Here is a 21634-nt window from a genome sequence, read left to right on the forward strand (position 1 = left end):
TTTTCCCTCTGAGTTTACATTTTATTTGCTGTGAAGTGTAGTTCATTTAATTTTCTTTCTGGATGGTACACATTAATAAAACTAAAATAATAAAAAGAGGTCTTAATTTTCCTCATACTCTTGGATAACAGGTTAGCTCCATTCACAAGTCTGAGGTGACTGTCCTATTTTATCTGCACCTTGGATATATTTCTTGGTTATCTTTTGCATCTTTTGTTGCTGATAATGTCTGCAGTCAGCCTAATTGTCATTTAGCTATAAATCTGATTTTCTCTCTAATGGCTTGTGAGACTTATTCCTTATCTTTGCCGCTCAATGTTTTCACTATAGTATGTCCAAAACAGAATTTTTTTTCAGAATTTATTTTTATATATTCTTCTTACACTGCACTTTTTTCATTCTGAGCATTCATGTCTTCACTGAATTCTGGAAAATTTTTTGCACTGGGAACAACTGTTAGATGTCTACAGGGGCTTTTTAGTCTCTCCTTCACACCCTTCTGTTACTCTTTCATACTTTTATGTCATTATCTTTCTGGCTGTGTTCGGATTTCTCTTCCATGTCACCCATTCTCTTTTCATTTTTGCCTAATGTGTTGTTAAGCTGATGCCCTGAGTTCTTAATTTCAGTGACTATGTTTTTCATATCTGAAATTCATATTTGGTCCTTTTACCTGCTCACCTCTATATGTTTGATTTGATGGGCTTTTGTTTTTTAATTCCATTGTGCTTTTGTGTTATAATTTTTTATCTTTTCTAATGGATGTTGATTCTCCCTTTCTTCATTTATCCCATTGAGCATATTAAGTGTTCTTTAAATTTTTTGGGTTGTTCTTTTATTTGCATGCCAATGAAGACATGAATGCTTCAGTTGTCTGGGGCCTGACATCCTGAGTTCAAAACCTGGTACTGGTGATTACTCTTGTATTATCTTAGGGGTATTATTTAACATTTCTGCATCTCAATTCCTCATCTGTCAAATGAGGATACTGTTAGTATCCATGTAAAATGGTCCTCTTGAGGGGAGTATCTGGCACATAGTGAGCGCTCAATAAATGTTCTCATATATTGGGAATATTGGAGATCCAGAGAAAGCCAACAGGATTTTTCCTGGTGGTTTGCTTGACTGCATCAGCTACCTTCTGGTGCCTGGGATATGTAGCTTTGTTTATGCTGTAGCTCTGGGTGACAGTAATAATCTTCAGTTTCAAGCAGCGAGTGATCCTTGTTCCCCAACCCTGTTTTCTCATTATGGGCTTTTGATCCCCGTTACACCACAGGAAATGAACCTCAGCCCCGTATGTCTGCCTCTGCCCTTGGCATTCAGCAGGTCGTAGATATGAGGAGACCAGAGAGGAAATATTTTTAACTGTATTCTGAGATAATTTCAAGTGTACGAAAAAGTTGCAGAATAATACAAAGAATTCTCATTTCTGTGTGACCAGATTCATCAATTTTTTTTTTAAGATTTTATTTATTTGATAGAGAGAGGCACAGCGAGAGAGGGAACACAAGCAGGGGGAGGGGGAGAGGGAGAAGGAGGGGAGTGGCAGAGGGAGAGGGAGAAGCAGGCTCCCTACAGAGCAGGGAGCCCCACGAGGGGCTTGATCCCAGGACGCTGGGATCATGACCTGAGCTGAAGGCAGATGCTTAACGACTGAGCCACCCAGGGGCCCCCAGATTCATCAGTTTTTAACATTCTACTGCTTTTGCATTTTCCTTCTTCTCTCTGCCCTCTGGCATATATGTATGTAATTTATTTCCTGAACCATCTGAGGGTAGGTTGTGTACATTATACTTCTTTAACCCTCATTATTTCGGTTAGTGTATAAGACAAGAATCTTCTCTTCCCTACAGTAAAATTATCAAAACAGGAAATTTAACATTTTGTGGTTTATATCCCAGATTCATCAGTTGTCCCAAATAATATTCTTTATGGCATTTTTTCCCCTCCGGGTATAGGATCCAGGTGCACATTGTATGTAGTTTGTTAGGTCGTTTAGTCCCCTTTGATCTGAGCTGTCATTCTTTCTTTGTCTTACAATGACATAATGATTTTTGTAAAAAGACAGGGCAGTTTTTTCAGACTCTGCTTCAATTTGGCTTTTTCCTATGGCTCCTGGTAGGTAGACTCAGGTAATGGGTTTGGGGCTGGAAAGCTCCATCAGGGTTACTGTGTCCTTCCTAGGGGATCTCATCCAGGGGCACATAGTATCTGTTTGCCTCTAATTGGTGATGCTAATTTTGACCCCTTGGTTAGGTTTTGGTGGTTTTCATTGTTGTATAGTTACTATTTTTTCCTTTTGTAATTGGTAAGTTACATTTGGAGAGACACTGTAAGATGATGTAAATACTCTCTCATTGAATGTTTCCTCCCTGATTCAACATCCATTGACGATTCTTCCTAAGTTTTTACTGTGATGCTGGCCAAGTGGATTTTCGAACTCCATCACACCTTCTCTGTTAAGGAAGTTTCACTTCACAGAGGTTTGGTTTTTTGGTTTTTTGGGTTTTTTTTCCAGAGAGGATATTAAAAGCCTGAGTTCACAGCCCTGTCTTGACCATTGAGCCCCCAGTGTGATCCTTTCTTTGACTATAGTTGCTTATTTTTAAGGAAATGAGCCTTAAATAAGCAGTGAGTTTAATCCTCTTCCTTTTTGTACATATTCAGAAACATTAATTATTAGTTAAAACCTTTATTCCTTCAATAACTTTCTGTAAAAATTAGAAAATAAAACTTAAATAATACAGAAGTTTGTGAAATAAAAACTAAAACTCTCTTTTCTTCCCTTTCTCTTACTTCTTGGGGGTAATAGTTTGGTATATGCCCTTCCAGATAAAAGTGTAGTCATGACATAATTACTATCCTGCAAATTGTTGTTGTTGCTTCTAATTTTTAAAAACATTTATTTATTTATTCGAGACAGAGAGAGCATGAGTGAGAGAGTGTGAGAGCACAAGCAGGGGGCAGCTGCAGAGAGAGAGGGAGAAGCAGACTCCCCACCGAGCAGGGAGCCCAATAGGGGCTCAATCCCAGGACCCTGAGAGCATGACCTGAGCTGAAGGCAGTCGCTTAACCAACTGAGCCACCCAGGCGCCCCCGCAAATAGTTTTTTTAAATGGAGAATTCATTTATCACATATCTTGACTTTAGGGAACTTTGCCCAATAACTTTTTACCTAAAGATATATTTTTCTGGTTAAAATTGTTCTAGAGTGTTGACTTTAAAGTGCTTATTTTATTTATTCTAATATTAACATTTAAAAAAAATACTGATTGGTAGGTAACTTCAAAAACTCTCTAAGACTGGGTGCCTGGATGGCTCAGTCAGTTAAGTGGCTGCCTTTTGTTCAGGTCATGATCTCAGCATCCTCGGATCCAGCCCTGAGTTGAGCTCCCTGCTCAGTCAGGGAGCCTGCTTGTGCTATTTCCCTCTCTCTCTTCTCTCTCAAGTAAATGAAAAAAAAAAATCTTAAAAAACAAAACAAAACAACTGTCTAAGGCAAAACGTTAAATAAAAAAAAGCTGTTACCAAATGCTGTGTACCGTATGAGACTAGTTGTGGGGAAAATTACTGAATCAGCTTTATTTCTGTAGGTGCACACACACCAAGTTGACAGTCTTGGTTGCCTCTAGGGAACATACTATTTTAGGGGAGGGAAAATGTAGGCATTTTAACTTAGTTTTGTTTGCAGTTTTTTAGTGATAATTTATCTATATTAAAAAAATACAGGGGTGCGTGGGTGGCATAGTTGATTAAGCATCTGACTCTTGGTTTCAGCTCAGGTCATGATCTCTGGGTGGTGAAATTGAGCCCCACATTGGGCTCCACGCTCAGCGCAGAGTCTGCTTGAGATTCTCTCCTTCTCCATCTGCCCCGCCCCCCGTTCATGCACACACACTTTCTCTCTCCCTTACTCTCTCTAAAATAAATAAATCTTTAAAAAAAATACAGTCCATTTTTTGAAACTATAAGTTTTGCATTATTATCTGAAATTTTCAGCTGTCTCCTCCCACCCTTATTGGTATTCCAGCAATAATGTGTCTCCCAAAAAAATGCCTCTCATTATTCTGGACGAGTATTACTCTGTCTTCAATTTTATCACATTACATTTGTGGCTCTGAATCATCTGTGTATAAACTGATTTTTTTTTTCAAACTCTTGTCGTTTCATTCAGCAATGTTATTCTCTGAGTAGCCTTTTTGGGCCAGCCAGGAAAATTGTTTCTTTGCAGAAGTGTGTTTTGAGTGTTACATATTGACTTCAGAGCAAACATATAAGAACAAAGTATGTGTGCAAGTTGGAGACTGTCAAGTGACCAAAACTGCACTTCTGTCAGTGAAATAGGAATGCTAAGCGTAGGAACAGAAGTGTGTTGTGAGGTCAGGGGTCTAAGTCTGTGTATCACAGTTAGGTAGTTCTTATAGCAGACTTCTTTTTGTTTTTTCCCCCAGTGATTAATTTTGAAAAAATTTAGATCTACAGGAATATTGAAAGCAGAATACAAGGGGTACGTATATTCACTCAGATTCACCACTTGTCACGTTTTGTCACTTTTGCTTTATATTTTCTCTGTGCCTCTGTCTTTGTCTCTTTTTCTACACACACTCTTTATTTTTCTTGGATGAATCCTTTGAGAGTACTTTCACCCCTATATTACAACATTTCACTCCTTTGACTTATTGGTTAACCAGAGTAATGATCATTGCCTGAATAAGCTACTACTGTTAATAGTTGTAAAATGATGGTTTTCTAATTTTATCATTTTTTCCACATCTTTTATTTGGCATTCTTTTGTCAGGAGGAGCTTCTTCCCTTTCTGCTTCCTCCTTTGTATCTCAAAAAAAAAAAAAAAAAAAGACTCATGGCTTTTTTTTTAAATTAAAAGTGTTTTCTGGTATTGTCATTCTTTTTAATGCTCAAATGGTCACACATTTGTCCCATGGAATCTCCTTCAGTTTGACTCTTGTGTCGTTTTGACATGACCCTGTTCGTCTTTGATCAACATTTCTTTCTGTCCAATGAGATATGGAGGTTCGCTACCTACTTTCCCAATTCTGGACTTTTCCAAGGACCCTGCTCCTTTTTAGTGGGGAATGGTATTTAGAAACCAAGATCTGGATGCTAAGTGTGCTGTGGTTTATCGTTGCTGCTAGATCCTTCCAGTAGATAGAACTGGGAAATAGCTATATTAAAGTGTGAGCATATACACATTTTAAATTAGGACTGCATTTTATGTATGTTTCTTCTTCATACATAAAAGTTTTGGCTTCTTAAGACCAACATTTTTCTAACAGTAAACTTAATAAAATGTGAAATTTTTATGCAAGTCTTTCTGTCTTAGAATATTTCCCGTTGTGTTTGTGTAGGTACTATTTTTATTAGGTATTTATTATACCTCCTGTGTTTCTCTTTTGTACATGCTCACACACTTATCCATAAATATCTCCATCTCTTGTTATATCTCCATTCCCTCTTTTCCCTTCCATAACAGCTAGTAGCATACTATGTATAATCTTTCTTCCATGATTATTTTTTTAGTCAATATATCCTAGAAAACGCTCCATCTGAGTTTGTAAGAAACCTTATTTATAATGGCTGCACGGTACTTCCTTGTGTGGGTGTACCACATTTGATCCAGCCAGTCTCCAATGGTTGTGGATTTGGGCTGTGTTCAGTGTTTTGCTCTTACAGAAAATGCTTCCACAAGCAAATGTTTTGTGAGGAACTGCTGTGGACAAGGCATTGTCTTAGTACTGCTTGGTGACATTAGTGAAGAATAAGGTGCATTTTCTACCCTTGAAGTGCTTACAGTCTTAGTGGAGGGAAGTTGTCTTAAGTGGGCTAGGAGAGGAGTGGGCCTTATTTAATAGTTTAATATAATTCAAATGTTCTCAGTAATTTGGAGTCTCTGCACATGCTCATAGAAGCAGGATGAAACAGATACATGGAAGTACATCTTATGCTGGAATCTGGCTTCCAAGTAAAAATAAAAAGAAGCCTTTTTAAAGTAGGCTCCATGCCCAGCATGGAGCCCAACATGGGGCTTGAACTCATGACCCTGAGATCAAGACCTGAGCTGAGATCAAGAGATTGAATGCTTAACAGACTGAGCCACCCAGGTGCTCCTTATAAAGAAGCCTTTTAAGTTAGGGTAAATAGTCTTCAATAAATCCATGTTGGGGCGCCTGGGTGGCTCAGTCGTTAAGAGTCTGCCTTCGGCTCAGGTCATGGTCCCAGGGTCCTGGAATCGAGCTCCACATCGGGCTCCCTGCTCTGCGGGGAGCCTGCTTCTCCCTCTCCCACTCCCCCTGCTTGTGTTCCCTCTCTCGCTGTGTCTCTCTCTGTCAAATAAATAAAATAAAATAAAAAATAAATCCGTGTTTAATAAGCTAATTTAAGCTCCAAATGCTAGGTTTCATTAAGTCATTTCATTTTAATAGCACTTGCTAAAGGTAAATAGTGTTAGGGAACCTTTTCTCTTACTGGTATTATCCAGCTAAAATACTGTCTGTTTTATCGATTTTGTCTTTTTTTTTTTTTTAACTTTATATCTAACTTTCACTTCTTCACAGTAAAAACAAATATCGTTCCACAACCCATTCATGGTTCTGGGGCACCTAGTTACCCTGGTTTTCAGATGGTTTGTTTGATTTTGTTTTAGAGTCCCCACGTTTATTGCGTACTCCATCAGAATTCCTTTTTCGTTCCATGCATTTATTGTTTGGTATTTCAGAATATTTAATATAGGTGTAGAAACCTGTAAGGAATATGTTGGCATTGTTACATTCATTGCAAATTATGTGTAGTGTGTTATTCATATATGATAATTACCATTTTGGTTTTTGGTTTGTGGTTATACCTGAACTATATATCTGGGTTCAGGAACTTAGAAGTTGAGCACGCAGACCCGCGTGGACTTGATGACAGTTTTCTAGCTGACTTGAGCAGTATTTAGCCTCTCTCTTTTTGAGTTCCCCTGTCTTATTGTGTAGGTTTGGAACTGCCCATTGACTATTCCCACCTTGACATTCATTCTGCAGTGGTCAGCCCCCCAAAACCTATATGTAGTCATTTTCAGAGGAAGTTTCTGATAAATATGTACTATATCTGAAGGACAGTTTTGTAAATTTTAAAAATTTGTTTCAAGGATAGCTTACATTTTATTCTAATTAAGCCCCCAAGTCATTCCACAAACTTTCCAAACCCCACATTATAAAAAAGCTAAGAGTTTATGCAGTTTTTAATAATTGTGCAGAAATGGTCATCTTTTGTTTCATCACATATTAATATGTTTTTCCTTTACTGCTTTCTCATAATTCTTTTCGTAATAGTGTCTTGCCTTTTTGGTGCTTAAGTTTTTAAATGGTTTGTGTAATTGTAAGTCTAGCATACTACTTTGCTTTCCAATACATCTCATTTCAAAATATTGCAAACCCTGCTGATTGGTTTTCAGCTTTTAGAATCATTGTATGGATGAAAGAAAACTTGCTGGTGATGTCAAAATATAAATGTTAAGAATTTTTGAGAATACGAAAGAGCAGCTGTGGATGACAGAAAGAGGTAAGGAGAAGTTCAGGGAAAAGTTTGATAGTACTAATGAGTACTGACAGAGTTATTTAAAGTTGCAAAAGTAACCATCAGAACAACTAAAAATAAAATAACTCTCAGATACTGGGGAGGAATAAGCAAAGTGGGGAGTAATGTACTAAATCCTCATCTTTCATATAGAGGTCATTAGATACTTTTTAAGGTTGACAAATCAAAAAGTAGAAGAATATGCATATTGGTCCACCTCCAGAGGTAACTACCAGATCTAAAAGTAGAAACATTTAAAAGTTGCCTCCTGGCTGGAGCAGGGAGCTGTTGCTTTTCCTTAGAGTGACTGGTCTTACATGTTTGGTGTGTTACTATGTATACCAATTACTTTACTTAAGGTTTAAAAAAATAGGTATTTGTAATAGAAAGGCTCTAAGAAATCTACAGAGGAGAAAATAACCTAGAGGATAGGTTTAGCTACTAACTTAATCGTGATTAACTTATTCCATTTTCATTAATGTTAAGTAAAACATGTTTTCATTTTAACATGATGTCATCTCTAACTAATGGAATATTTTGCACGCAGGCTTAAAGGCCAAGTAATGTGCTGGTGGAGAGTTCAATGCCATTGAGATTTATTTAGGAGTTAGCACTGCTGAGGTGGTTCTCAAGCATCTCATATCCAACATCTTGGGCCAAGGGTGCAGGCACCTTTGGATCCTGGTAATGTGACACCAAGCCCCACCTGCGCTGTGTGGGCTTAAATGCCCTCAGCGGGGGCATCGCCTGTCACTCTGGTAGAGGAGACTTCTGCAGAGTGTGTCTCATGAGCACCCCCAGGCCCTCCCTTTCCGGGTTAGTGTGCTGGCTTCATCCTTGCCACCCTCCCCGTGCCTCTCCAGCCGGCCAAGGAAAATCTCCCCTTCTTATTTCAGCTGAGGTGGGGCTGTTTTCAAAATAAATTTCCCTGAGAAACAAAGGGAAAGGACAAATACACAAGCAAAACATGCAGCAGGATAGAAATGGGTGAGGTTATGAAACACAGTTCTTTGTTTTTAATCTTAGGGTAATGAGGTTACATATCTTTGTCCTTTCCCCTCTCCGTACCCATGACAGACATGGCTAATTGATCCCAGCACTCATTTCTGTTGACTCAGCCTGGGAAACCTTAGCAGTACTGTGGACTGATCCTAGTCAGTCAGATTTGGCATGTGGGATATGTATCCTATTCTTAAGACTTACATTCTCTCAGCAAGTTTGTGTGGAACTTACCAGGCACAGATTCATGGTATTCTGTCTGGGTCCACTGGGTCTACTCTCATACCTTGGTGCCTCCAAGACAACCACCAGTCCGGCACCAAGGTTTCTCCTGTCCTGTCCCAAACCCTTCTCTTTCTGTTTTAAAGTTAGACCACCTATAGTTTACCAGATAATTGATGGGCACGCTACTAACTTGTCCATATTTTTTCCACCTGCTTCATCTTGAGCTTATTTCTTTCCTTATGACCAACAATTGCGCTTACATAGTCAGGAAAAAAAAAAGTCTTACAAGTCTGGTCTTGTTTCTGTGATAGACCACAGCTTATTTATGAAAGGACACAGTTTATTTATAATAGGTCCACCTTGTTTATACAGCAACTAATGCCTCCCAGCTACGATTTTCTTGGTTTACATGATTCTTAAAAATTATCATGTTATGTGATTGCTCTCAACCAAACATACTGACTTTAGTGAGGTCTGAGGTTTAACTCCAACCACCAAAAATAAATGCTTATGGCTTTTGGAAAATGTGGACTGAATGCTGAAGGAAAGCCTCCCAAGGACTGTGTGTGTCCTTCTCATGGTGCAACCTGAAATTGAACACCAGAAATGTGGGCTTTCCTGTAGCTTATTTCCATCTTAGTTCGATACAGTGTTGCAGAATAGTGTACTTAAGTCAATGTCATTTAACAGGAGACCCCTGAACATACATATCTCAGGGACCTCTGCCTGTATGTGAGTTTTCAGATCTTGTCTGCATTGCCTCATCAGTATGCCAGTAGGTGTCACTGTGTTCATTAAATGGAAATCAAAGATGTCATCAGTGCATTTCCAAAACTACGTATCATTACAGGTCTTTCAGAAAGGGAGAACACAAAGCAAGAATGTTTTCTCCCTTCCTGTTTTTATGTTTAAAAATTGCCTTCTTAGGCTATTTTAAGAAAACATGACCGCATTCTTTCTTTGCCCCATCCTGCTACCTTGCTACCTTGCATGAGCTCTTGCATATGTGTAAAAATACCTGTTTGGGATGAATTCATAAGACTCAGATGACAGTATATAGCCATATTAACGGAAAGAGTGAATTGTTTTGCACATGTGTATGTCATTCGTAGAGCTTTATTGCTAGAAACTTTTTTCGCCAGGGAGGGGCAGGATTTCTTCTCCAAATATTTAGGTATAACCATATAAGTTTTCCTGGAAATAGCTGTAGTGATAAATCTTTGTACATGCAAGTACATCCATGTTTGACACCTGAAGATTTTCTTATCAAGTCTTTTTAATACTCTGCAGATTTATTGGGGTTCTCTTCAGATCTCTAAATTTTTCCATAACAGAAAAAACTGTTGCCCCACGATGTCATATAAATTAATGGGACTTAATTAAGTATTTGAGGCTCTCTCATTCTTCTGCTCATCCCTTCAAAAAAGGGAAAGTATTTAACTTTGTGTTTTCTGTTGTTTGGGGGGAAAAAAAGAAAGGTGCTCGTTATTCATTTACAAGTCTTTGATGTTAAGATCAGCAGTATCATAGAATGCATTCTTCATTTCAGTCCTACAGATCGAGACTGTACAAATGTTCTGGAAAGCTCGCATGTGTGCGCACGTGTATATGTGGGGGTGCATGGATGTGAGTACATATGTGTGTGCATGTATTGTGGTCTCTTGTCAGAAATACTTCAGTGTGATTTTTGCATTCTGAAGGAAGTTGGTGTTATTTTCATTCAGTGCCTTAGAGAAGATTCATAGTACTCAGTGTACCTCTGTGAAACTTGAGGGCCTAGGTGTGCTCCTGTAGTGTTAGTCTTAAATTATCTTCAGCCTGATTTTCCCCCATGTACATAATACAGATGGAGGTGTGCTAAACATAATATATATGCATTTAAAACACAGTGGGGCGTCTTAAAAATTCCTTTCCATTTAGAATCTTCTAAATTAATAATTGAAGTCCGAGTGCCTGCAGGCCGTGTGGTGCTGGGCGGAGAGCTGCGTGCAAGGCCCCAGGGGAGTGGGGCTCAGGCCGGTCCACCAGTGCTCCCCTCTGTCTGTTGATGGGCAGAAAAGGGGAACAAGTGTTGTAAAGGTTAAATGTGGGTTGTAGCTGAATCAAGGATACATCGGTTCTTAAAAGACAAAGTGAAATCAAAGTAAATATGGAAAAATATAAACATCTGTTAAATCTTGATAATGGGTAGGTGGATCTCTCCGTATACTGTTTTCTAGCCAGAGACCAGTCTAATCGGTCTGGCTGGGGACGTGGACATTGATCTTTTCAAACCATTCTGCAGGTAACGGGTGTGCAGCCAGGAGGGGGCACGGTTGGTGTCCAGAGCTTGTTATTATTAAGCAGTTCGGCCAGACGTGGTTGGTGGGGCAGTTCCCAAGTCAGAGTCCACGAATTGGAGTCATAGAACCTGTGTTTCGCATCCTTTGGTGGATAGTGCATATTCTTTGTTGGCGAGAGGGTTACGGTGTATATGCATTGGTGGTTGGGGGGCTGTCCTGGCCTTTTTTGAGAGCTGCTTTCTCTGGATGCTGTTGCCCTTGACTTGAAAGGTTTGCTCTTGGCAAAGGAGTAGCTTTTGCTACCTGCTGCCAGCCCACACCCCAACGGCTCTGCCCCACCTGAAGGAGCACAGTCTTCTCCACTCTTGTACTGCTAGTGTTCACCACCCACCTGCTGGGGAGTCCGGTGACTTTGGAGCTAGAGGAGGAAATCCCTTGCCGTTGGTAGGATTCTGGCAACAGAGGTTCTAAGAAGAGGGTGGGCACTGGCTGTAGCAACAGTAGCTTGAGGGAACTTATTGTTGTTGCTATCATAAAGTGAATGGAAATTTACCATTTGCACCAGAAAAAAAAAGTTGTTAACATATAGTCTGTCAGGAATGCTTCTGTTGAATAGTATAAAGTTCCTTCAACACTCACTTGAGCATTGACTCTGCTAGGCACTTCCTACAATGATGAAGGAATTCAGTGAGATCTCAGTTTTCAAGGACAGCATACGCATTTAGGATAGTTGTCTTGGTAGTGGTAGGGGTTCCTTACAACCAATGATTCACTTCCGGGTAGAAAAACCACTGGCCTTAGTAGAAGCAATTTTTTTTAAAAGATTTTATTTATTTATTTGAGAGAGAGAATGAGAGATAGAGAGCACAAGAGGGAAGAGGGTCCCTGCTCAGCAGGGAGCCTGATGTGGGACTCGATCCCGGGACTCCAGGATCATGGCCTGAGCCGAAGGCAGTCGCTTAACCAACTGAGCCACCCAGGCGCCCTAGAAGCAATTCTTAAAATGTGAAATATAAGACCTTGTTTAAAAAATTAAGAGCATGGGGTGCCTGGGTGGGTCAGTTGATAAAGCGTCTGACTTGGTTTTGGCTCAGGTCATGATCTCAGGGTCGTGAGATTGAGCCCCACATTGGGGGGGGGCGGTCCATGCTCAGCGGGGGTCTGCTTGAGATTCTCCCTCCCTCTGCCCCTCCCCTCTCACAGGCATTCTCCCTTTTCCGGGAAATAAAGAAATAAATCTTTAAAAAAATTAAGAGCAGGGAACACGGAAATATATGCCTTCGAAAATATGTTCAATTTCAGTTCTGTATGGCCATATGGAAATGGGTATTGTGTGGTATTAGAAAGTGTAACTGAAGAAAGGTAAAATCTTATCTGTCAAAGACCTGAGAGCCATGCTTTTATTCCTTTACTAATAAAAGTATTGCTCCTTTATTTTTTTAAAAGATTTTATTTATTTATTTGTCAGAGAGAGAGCAAGAGAGAGAGCACACATGTGGGGAGTGCAGCAGGCAGAGGGAGAAGCAGGCTCCCCGCGGAGCAGGGAGCCAGACATGGGACTCGATCCCAGGACCCCAGGATCATGACCTGAGCCGAAGGCAGACGCTTAACCAACAGGTATCCCATATTGCTCCTTTATTAGGGGGGATATGATCTAGATATTTTAAAAAGACAAAATACTGCTAGTGTGTATTATGAGGGACTATTCCATGCTACCTAAGTTTTGGATTGCTTGAAATTGAGCTTTCCTTTTCATTTAGCAAGTATCTCTTAGGTTTTCACTGTATGCCTTGTACTGTGGGTGACACTAAGTTAGGGTGTCAAAGATACGTAAAATGCAGTTTCTTTCCTGCAAAAAAAAAAAATGTTCTTTTGCCTTCTGTATCTGAGTCTAGTCGCCATCGTCTGCTCAGGGGTGCAACATAAAACATAAGGATGATCATTGTCTCTCCCTCATTTGGGCATTCAGCTGTTTACCAGAAATGTCTATGGCCTCTGGCCCCTGCTTCAGTCTCCTGCGCTTTCCCTGTGTCGCTCCCAGAGAGTGTCACCTCGCTCTTCTATAGGGGGCTTTCCTTTGCTTGGTCCCTGCACTTAATGGTAAAATTTGAATATGCCTTTCTGAATATTTCGGCTGCCTCCTGGCCGTCTCCAGTCCAAAGGTGAGACTTGTAGGTACAGTGAAGAAAAGCCCCTTCCCAGTCTTGTCCTACTCTGCCTCTTTCACCTCCTCTGGACCAGTCTCCCTCCCTCCGTTCCCTCCCCCAAGACTCCGCCAAGATTCAACTCATACCAGCTTGTTCATGTTGCACAGATGGATCATGTCGATTCTGGCTCTCCATCTTTGTACTTGTTCCCTAGTCCTGGACTAGCCCTCAGCCTCTCCATTTATAGGGCCCATGTGAGCCCTGTATATGGAGAACCCATTGCCCAGCTCAGAGACTTGCTCCTCTGAATCTCCTGCCTCCCTCCCCCAGATGGAGTTGGTTGCACTCGCCTCTGTGCTTTCCATGTACCCTGCTTATGTCTCTTTTATACCAACTCTTGCACTGTTGTAACAATCACTGAACAAGCCTGTCTGCCACTGGTCTGGGAAGCTGTGACCTGCAGTTTGTGCTTTATGCATCCAGTGATCTCCAGTGTACTGGGCACCTACACAGTTCATCATTGTGGGATAAAACAGGGGCCTCATTGAATGGAATTTTAAAACCTGGAAGGTTTTTGGCCATGTAGTTAATGTTGAATTTTATTTCTTAATGATCCTTAAATTTTGGTGCACCATAGTATATCTGCCCCATGCTCCTATAATTTAAAACAAAATTTTTGGGGCGCCTGGGTGGCTCAGTCGTTAAGCGTCTGCCTTCACCTCAGGTCGTGGTCCTGGGATCGAGCCCCATGTCGGGCTCCCTGCTCGGCGGGAAGCCTGCTTCTCCCTCTCCTGCTCCCCCTGCTTGTGTTCCCTCTCTCGCTCTGTCTCTCTCTGTCAAATAAATAAATAAAATCTTAAAAAAAAAGAAATAAAATAAAATTTTTCTGTGAATCTGTTTGAGAAGAGAATGTTTCTAAATTTTTATGCTTTAGATAACCTTGTACTTTCTACATTTGTGGTGTCATTCCTTTTGGTGGACTCTTGTTTGTAATTAAAATACTCCATTTTCCCTACAGGTATGTTCTGGTTCTCTTCTTTTCCTAGGTATACAGTACTTTCCAGTAACTACATTAAAAGATGTATAAATATAATGTATATTAAAGTTAAAAAGAAAAACTTATGAATATTATATATAGTTGGTCCTAGAGTTAAATGGTATAGTAGGGATAGGAAATACTATGTTTGTTTTTTGCATCCTTTGTAAATTCTTGAGTTATGTGGGTTAAATCTAACATAGTTTTTTTAAGTTTAAGTAAGTTTTGTTTCCATTGTGGGGCTTGAACTCACCACTCTCAGATCAAGAGTCACATGCTCTACTGATGGAGCTAGTCAGGTGCCCCAAGTATAACATAGTTTTGGAAACTAGAGCAAGAAAAGCTTGAGAATGATAGGTTGTTGAAATTACACAGTCACCAAAAGGCATGCCCAGTCTTTAAAAAATATGTGTCTATTTCTTAATTATTTAAGGTTATGACATGTTTTTAAAGGTTTATTTATTTGAGAGAGAGAGAGTGCATGCATGAGTAGGGGGAGGGACAGATGGAGAGAAACTGAAACAGACTGTGTACTGAGCAGAGCCTACTGAGGGCTCAATCTTATGACACTGAGATCATGACCTGAGCCAAAATCCAGTCAGATGCTTAACTGACTGAGACATCCAGGTGCTCCTTTATTTATTTGAGAGAGAGAGAGAGCAGGGGGAGGGGCAGAAGGAGAGAATCTCATGTAGACTCCATGCTGAGCGCAGAGCCCCACATAGGGTTCCATCCCACAACCCTGAGTGGAAACCAAGAGTCAAATGCTCAACCAACTGAGCCACCCAGGAGCCCCAGGTTATGAAATGTTTACATGCCTTTTCATAAATCTAAAATTATATGCTTCTTGGTTTGAAAAAATGATCATAAAATTATGCTTTTGTCTCTATTTTATAGACTCTTAAATTATTAGTGATTTACATAGTCATCAGATAATCCAGCTTCATGTGTTTAATCCAACCCAACATGCTGTTTAAAATGAACTCCGTGGGGTGCCTGGCTGGCTCCATGGGAATAGCATGCAACTCTTGCCCTCGGGGTCGTGAGTTCAAGCCCCACGTTGGGCATAGAGCTTACTTTAAAAATAAAATAAAGTAAAATAAAATAAAATGAACTCTGTGACCAAGGGAACATAATAGAGAATGCTAAATATTTTTTCATCGATAATAAATCAAATTAGTTTTTCGTTTGACTTTGACTTAAACTTCGTGGAGTTTAATTGGAAAAAATGCCTCTGCTTTTGCCGTGGGTGCATGTTGAAGACATCCCGGTGCTCCAGGCATGTTCTGAGTGGCCGTTGGCATCTGCACCCCCCCTCCCCAGCCCTAGCTGTCACACAGCTCCTAGCGGCCTGGGGAAGGTGTTAGTTCCCAGGAGGCATTTTAAGTAAGTGTGGACGAACAGAGATGTTTCAGTTCAGTAAAGTTCTTCCAAGTCCTGAATGTCCTCTGTGGAAGTATATGCTACTATTTATAGCCCCATTCTGGCCCTGTAGATGTAAAACAGGACTGCTGTAGGCGTGTCTGATTTCAGGGTTGTTGTTGTTTTTTTTTTTTAAATAGGCAAGGATCCTGATTTCATCTTGACGTCATCTGCAAGGAGTGGAAAGTGGAGGGAGGTGGGAGACTGGTAGGTCGATGTGCCAGAGGGTTAGTTCCTGACAGTTCATTCTGCCAGTGCCCATGAGAAGCCCGTGATTCCAGATCTTCACTCTGTCGGTTAGGGCTTGCCCTGAATCAACTACTCGTTTAGGAGGTTTGGTAAATACAGGTACTGCTGGTTAACTGCATCCAAAAATCTTTATAATAGAGCATCACAGCTTAGCCCTGCAAACACCTGGTTGGAGATGTGCCCAGATTTTCTGAGCACAAGTTTAATCTTCTCACTTTCCAACTCAGATGTAACTCCTGTCTGTACGATTATGTGTGTAATTATGGTTTTCAGGTTCCAGAACATTCCTTCAGATGTCAAGTTTCAATGAATTTCACCTGACCATTCTTTTTCCCTTGTTAAACTCAGACCTATCAGCTGGTCCACTGAGTTGGGGATGTCTCAGAATTAATCATTCACCCACAATTAAGTACCTACTACGTGGCAAGGCCTCACTTATGCACTGGAGACAATTGGAGTAACGGTTAAGCGTCAGGTAGAGGACATGTGTATAAAGTCAGTTGCATATAAGGCAGTGAACCCCAAAGACAGCATGTATTTACGAAGAACTCTAAGACCACCGAACGTGCATGGGGTGGAGTTCTTCTCCATGGTTGGGGTGACCGCATGACTTATCATCTAAACTGACGTACTTTTGGAAGTAAAAGGTGGCAGCCTTGATCGTTGTGCTGGGATAGTAGTGGTAAGTCTGGGGGGCAGTCGGGGTACATGGTCACTCTCCCCACGTATCACCCCATGCCTGGCTTGCCCTGCTTTCCACCACGCCTGCTGTGTCTATAGTATGTCACCGTCCACCTTACACGATTATATTCCCCAGTTGTTTTGTACTTTATTAATTGCGAGTACAGCAAGGCGGATTTGATTTGAGTCAGTTTTTTGTTTCCATTCAGGCATAGGGCACGATGTGTGTGAAGCGAAAGTGTTTGGAAAATAACACGTGGTCTGTGGTTCAGAAGCTCTGAGTTTACATATGCCCTAAGGCATACGCTTTGGTCTGGGTGATTGAGAAGGAAGATTTTCTTCTCGTGATCTCACAGTACAAAAAAATGCAGCTGAGGCTTTTTATAATGGTGTGATTTGTGAAATGGCAAAACTTAGACTATTTCTTGAAAAATCTAACGTGTTTGAAATAAACACACTTAATACTTTCCTGCTTTTCTGTTGACTGTTTTTCATGATGGAAGCTGGTACTGTAAGTAAAAAGTCACTACGCCGAAAAGTCCCTTGTTCAGACCCCCGTAACCTCCCCGCTGAGGCCTGGCTGGTGCCGGCATGGCGTCGGGCAGGCAGATTGGGCGGTGTGTCGTCATCGAGACAGCTCTGCTGTGTGTGTGCTGGCCGGACCCTGTGCTCGGCCCTGGGGTCCCCACAGGAGACATGGCTTCTGTCTCCAGCCAGTCTCAGGCCTGAGGGGGAGGCCACCGCACAAAGCAGATAACAGCTTGAACGGAGTGTTACTGGAGCCCAGAGGAGAGTAGTGGCCTTCACCTGAAAGAAAAAAGAAAAGGGAAAAGGGAAGGGAGGGAGGAAGGGAGGAGGGAGGGAGGGAGGCGGAAGGAAGGAAGAAGGAAGGAAGGAAGAAGGAAGGAAGGACAGAAGGAAAAAGAAAGAAAGCAAGGAAGGGAGAAAGAGGAAGGAAGGAAGGAAAAAAAGAACTTGGTGACAACGAGAAGCTGTTGCAGTAGGTCTGAAGACCCTCCTGTTGCTCAGACTATTTTTTTCTTGTTAGTCTATAGGATTTTCTTTCCTTTTCTCTCCACTTCTTTCTTTTCTTCCTGTGCCCTATGCCTTGAGTTTCTCCTGCTCTCTACCCTAAAAAAATGTTTTTAACCAAAGTCTCTTTAAGGAGATGGGAAGAAATAAACCATAGTGATTTAACATTTATTAACTACTTCCTTAAGTTCAGATAAGATGCGAGGTACTTTATATGCATGATCTCATTTACTTCTAAAAGCAATTATTTAAGGTTCGTATGCTCTCAGTATTTCCTTTTATAGATGAGAAGTGAGTGGGGTGGTCTGTGGAGGTTATACAACTTGGCGGGGGTCACGCAGTAAGTGGGAGGGACAGAATTCGAACCTACAGCCCGCCGTGGGCACCTGACCATTCTTTGTCCCATAGCTGCATTCCCAGTGTTTGGATACAGGCTGTTGGTGCTGCGGGGCAATATTGGTGGTGCCTGCGCTTTAAATCATACTGATTTGTAAGTGAGAAAGTTATTCCTTCTCGTGTAACTTTTAATCCTATACCATGTCCTCCAGTCCCCTAAAAAACTCTCCGGAAGCTTTAACTTGGCTTTACTTTCGGGCCAGTCTCTCTAAGGAAGAGAGCCGGCTTCAGCCTCAGAACGTTCAGCAAGAAACACACCTTAAAAAAAATGAGTATCTCTTTTCATACTCCCCTTAAAGTTATCTTTAAATTTTACTGAACTAGAAAGGCTATTTAATGAAAAATATTAAGTCCAGAGAGGATGCAAATGTGGCCAGGTTGGGAGGAGCGTGATGTCTGGGAATTCCTAATCTAGGAGACCACTCTCACCTCAAAGGAGGAATTAAAAAGGAAAGATGAAGGCCAGACAACCCTCAGGGTAAAGTTTTCAGATTTTTTTTTTCCTCCTAGAAGTCCGGGAGGGCTGGTAATTTTGTCCCTTGTGGTGTTTTCCTTTTCTTATGTTTGTGGCAAAATATTAGGAGCTTGGCTTAATGACCCCTATTCCAGACATGTACTGATTTAAACTTTACACTCCTCTGTCTTCATTGGCAATGAAAATAGCAAGTGGTTAAAACTGTTCTCTTCAGAACTACACTATGTATGCAGAGGGCCTTCATCTGGTATTTTAGTTCTTAGAAATTCCTATATTCTCCCATTTATAAGTAAATTTTGAGTGTTTTTCAAGTTACCCATTTTTTTTTCCCCTGACAGTGTAACAAGCATCAAAGAAATGCCCATTTAAACTTCTTTACCCAGTGGCGTAAAAGTTTTGAACTGAGCAGTTACAGCTCACTAAGTGGTAATTCCATTTTTCTTTTTGAAAGGACAGCACAATTAGATTTTAGGAAGATTGAGATTTCAGTGTCTCTAGGTGTATTCGTCAGGACAGATTCACAAGTAGTTTGCAAGTGTTCACGAACAAATCAGGTTAGTAATCCATTGATACCAGCACAAATAGATTGTCCTCATCACCACATAGACAAAACAGTCGGGAGATGGGGTTGGGGCCATAAGTACTAGTGGCAGGATATAATGAAGTTGTATTCCATTAAGCTCTTGTGTACGGGGGGCAAAATGTCATCACCTGAATGTGGCTGCATTTCTATGGTACAACCTCATCTGCTCCGTCAACTAGTTTTGCTCTGATCAATAAGCAGTTTTCTGTGGCCTTTCACTGCTGTCAGATGTCATTGAGTGATGTAAATGCACGTCAGAAACTAGAAACCTGACAGCTCACCCAGAGTGGGAAGGGAGGGAGAAGAGGGAAATTGCTGTGGGAGATGTGGTTGACAGCTGACATCTCAGGGTAACTGATTGGATGCTAGCAGCCGGCACTTTTCCCATATAAACACGGAGGAAAATGATCCTGGGACATGTAAAATACAGAACAGATGTTTTAAAATAATTGAGGGGGGAAATTATTATTGTAAACCGTAGCATAGTGCTTGTGTAGATTGTTTATATGAACTATACCAAAAATAATTAGTTGCTGTTAGTTTTTGACTAAGAACAATGAAGTCGAATGAAAATACAGTATTTCTATCCATTTTCTCCATCACCTACTGCCAAAACTATAATTAGGAAAGTTTGTGTCAGTCCAGAAAGAGATGTAGCCAAAAAGACATTTATTATAACAGTATCCATGCAATAGGATATTATGGAACAGTAAAAGGAGGGAAAGGACAGTGTATGTATGTCCTCATGTGGAGAGACTGCCAAGGACCATTGCTAAGTAAAAAAGCAAGAGATAGATGAATGTGTAATGTGGGCCTTTTGTGTAGAAGGGAAGCATGTAAGACTGATTCAGCTCACACATGTACACAGCCAGGCTGGAAGGACTGTTTGTGGTGGGCACCCAAAGGCAGAGCGAGGCGTGTGTTTTGATCAAAGAGTGATCTGGGTTTCAAGGGAGAGGTCACTGTTTATCGTTTCATATCTTTTTTTTTTAAGCTTTTAATATCAAAAGAATGTATTACCTATTCGAAATTCTGATTTATTAAGACATTTATTTAATTCACATTGAAAATTGTCTTCAATACACAAAAAGATACACGGTCATTACCATATTAACAAAGAACACGCTAAGAGCACTCTGGGTAGATCCTTTATTAAAAAAGACATTGGGGTATATTAGAATGAGAGGTCATTAAATACTAGTTTAAATGATTTTAATATCATTGACTAAAATTCAGGGACACATATAATAGGTTATGATGAAAATCATAACCTATTATTTGCTGAGCGCTTACCATATGCTAGACACCATACCATGTACTTTATAAACATTATCTTATTCAAATCCTTACAAGGAAAATACTCTGTATTTAACAGATGAAAAAACGGATGCACAGTGAGCTTAAATAACTTACCGTAGGACACATGGCCAATAAATGGGAAAGGTGGGATTTGAACCCACATATTTGGTCTCACAGGATAAGTGCGGCATGGGTGTCAGAGTGGAGAGAGCTATAAACCACATGGATGTGTGTGTGCTGTGGGGTTGGTTGCCTTAAGCTGGTGCCTGCCCTCACGAATAGAGTGCAGTGTGAAATCTCTGGGTGTCCTTCACTGTCCCAACTAGGCTGGTTTCCCTGTTAAGATGACTTTGGCACCATCTACACTTCCTTCCCGCGCCTACTTCAGCCATCATCTTGTACTTAACAATTGGCTAATCTCTTTCTTTTCTCCGAATTCCATGGCGGAGAGACGGTATCTCTTTTGCTGCCCACTGTGCTCCAGCTCAGAGCCTGGCTCACAAAAATATTTAATAAATACAGTTGACTCTTGAACAGCACAGGGGTTCGGGGTGTCGACTTCCCCCACACAGTTGAAAACCCACGTATAACTTTTGACTCCCCAAAACGTAACTTCTAATTACCTGTTGTTGCCCCGAAGCCTTACCGATAACAGTCAATTAACACATATTTTGTATGTTATATATATACACTATTACAATAATCTAGAGAAAAGAAGACTTTAAAGAAAATCATAAGGAAGAGAAAATAAATGTATTGAAGAAAATCCACATGTAGGTGGACATGTGCAGATCAAACCCCATGTTGTTCCAAGGTCAACCGTACTTGCTAGAGGGATGACTTACATTCAGAGGCAGACCCTGTAGTAATGACAAGATTACACTGGTGTGGTTATCTTTTGCAAGCTACCTAATGGAATAATTCTTTCTAGGGCTTGGTTTTCCCCGAATGAGGAATGCAGCATTGAGGCCAGAGTGGACTGAGAGCTTGTAGGTTCAAGACTGAGAGATAGCAGTTTATTCTATAAATAGTGAACCATCACTTTACTATTAGGAGTAACAGCTGTAAAGGCAGGAGATTAGGAAGTTAAGAAAATCACCAGAGATAAGGTTTACTTTGACAATGGGAAACTTAATTGAAAAAATCCAGTAGAACAAAGTTGCCTTAGGACATTAATCTTGCCATGGTGATGTTCAGGATTTGAGATACTCTGCCTAGTGTCTGAGTGCC

General features: G+C 40.7%; 1 protein-coding gene across 3 annotated transcripts in view; it reads left to right on the plus strand.

Annotated features, from left to right (window-relative positions):
* The window catches only part of SNX24 (sorting nexin 24), a 153144-nt gene that overhangs the window by 29609 nt on the left and 101901 nt on the right, over nucleotides 1-21634 (plus strand). The window contains exon 1 of one of the 3 annotated variants that reach the window (XM_088023242.1): nucleotides 12602-12701. The exons of the other annotated variants lie outside the window; for them this stretch is intronic. The gene's annotated coding sequence lies outside the window, so the exon portion shown is untranslated. Of the gene's footprint in view, nucleotides 1-12601; nucleotides 12702-21634 lie in introns of those variants that run through there. 3 annotated transcript variants of the gene reach the window in all.

This window comes from Eumetopias jubatus, unplaced genomic scaffold, assembly GCF_037043125.1.
Source record: "Eumetopias jubatus isolate StellerSeaLion01/CBP00866 unplaced genomic scaffold, mEumJub1_p1.0 scaffold_5, whole genome shotgun sequence".
Classification (NCBI taxonomy): domain Eukaryota; kingdom Metazoa; phylum Chordata; class Mammalia; order Carnivora; family Otariidae; genus Eumetopias; species Eumetopias jubatus.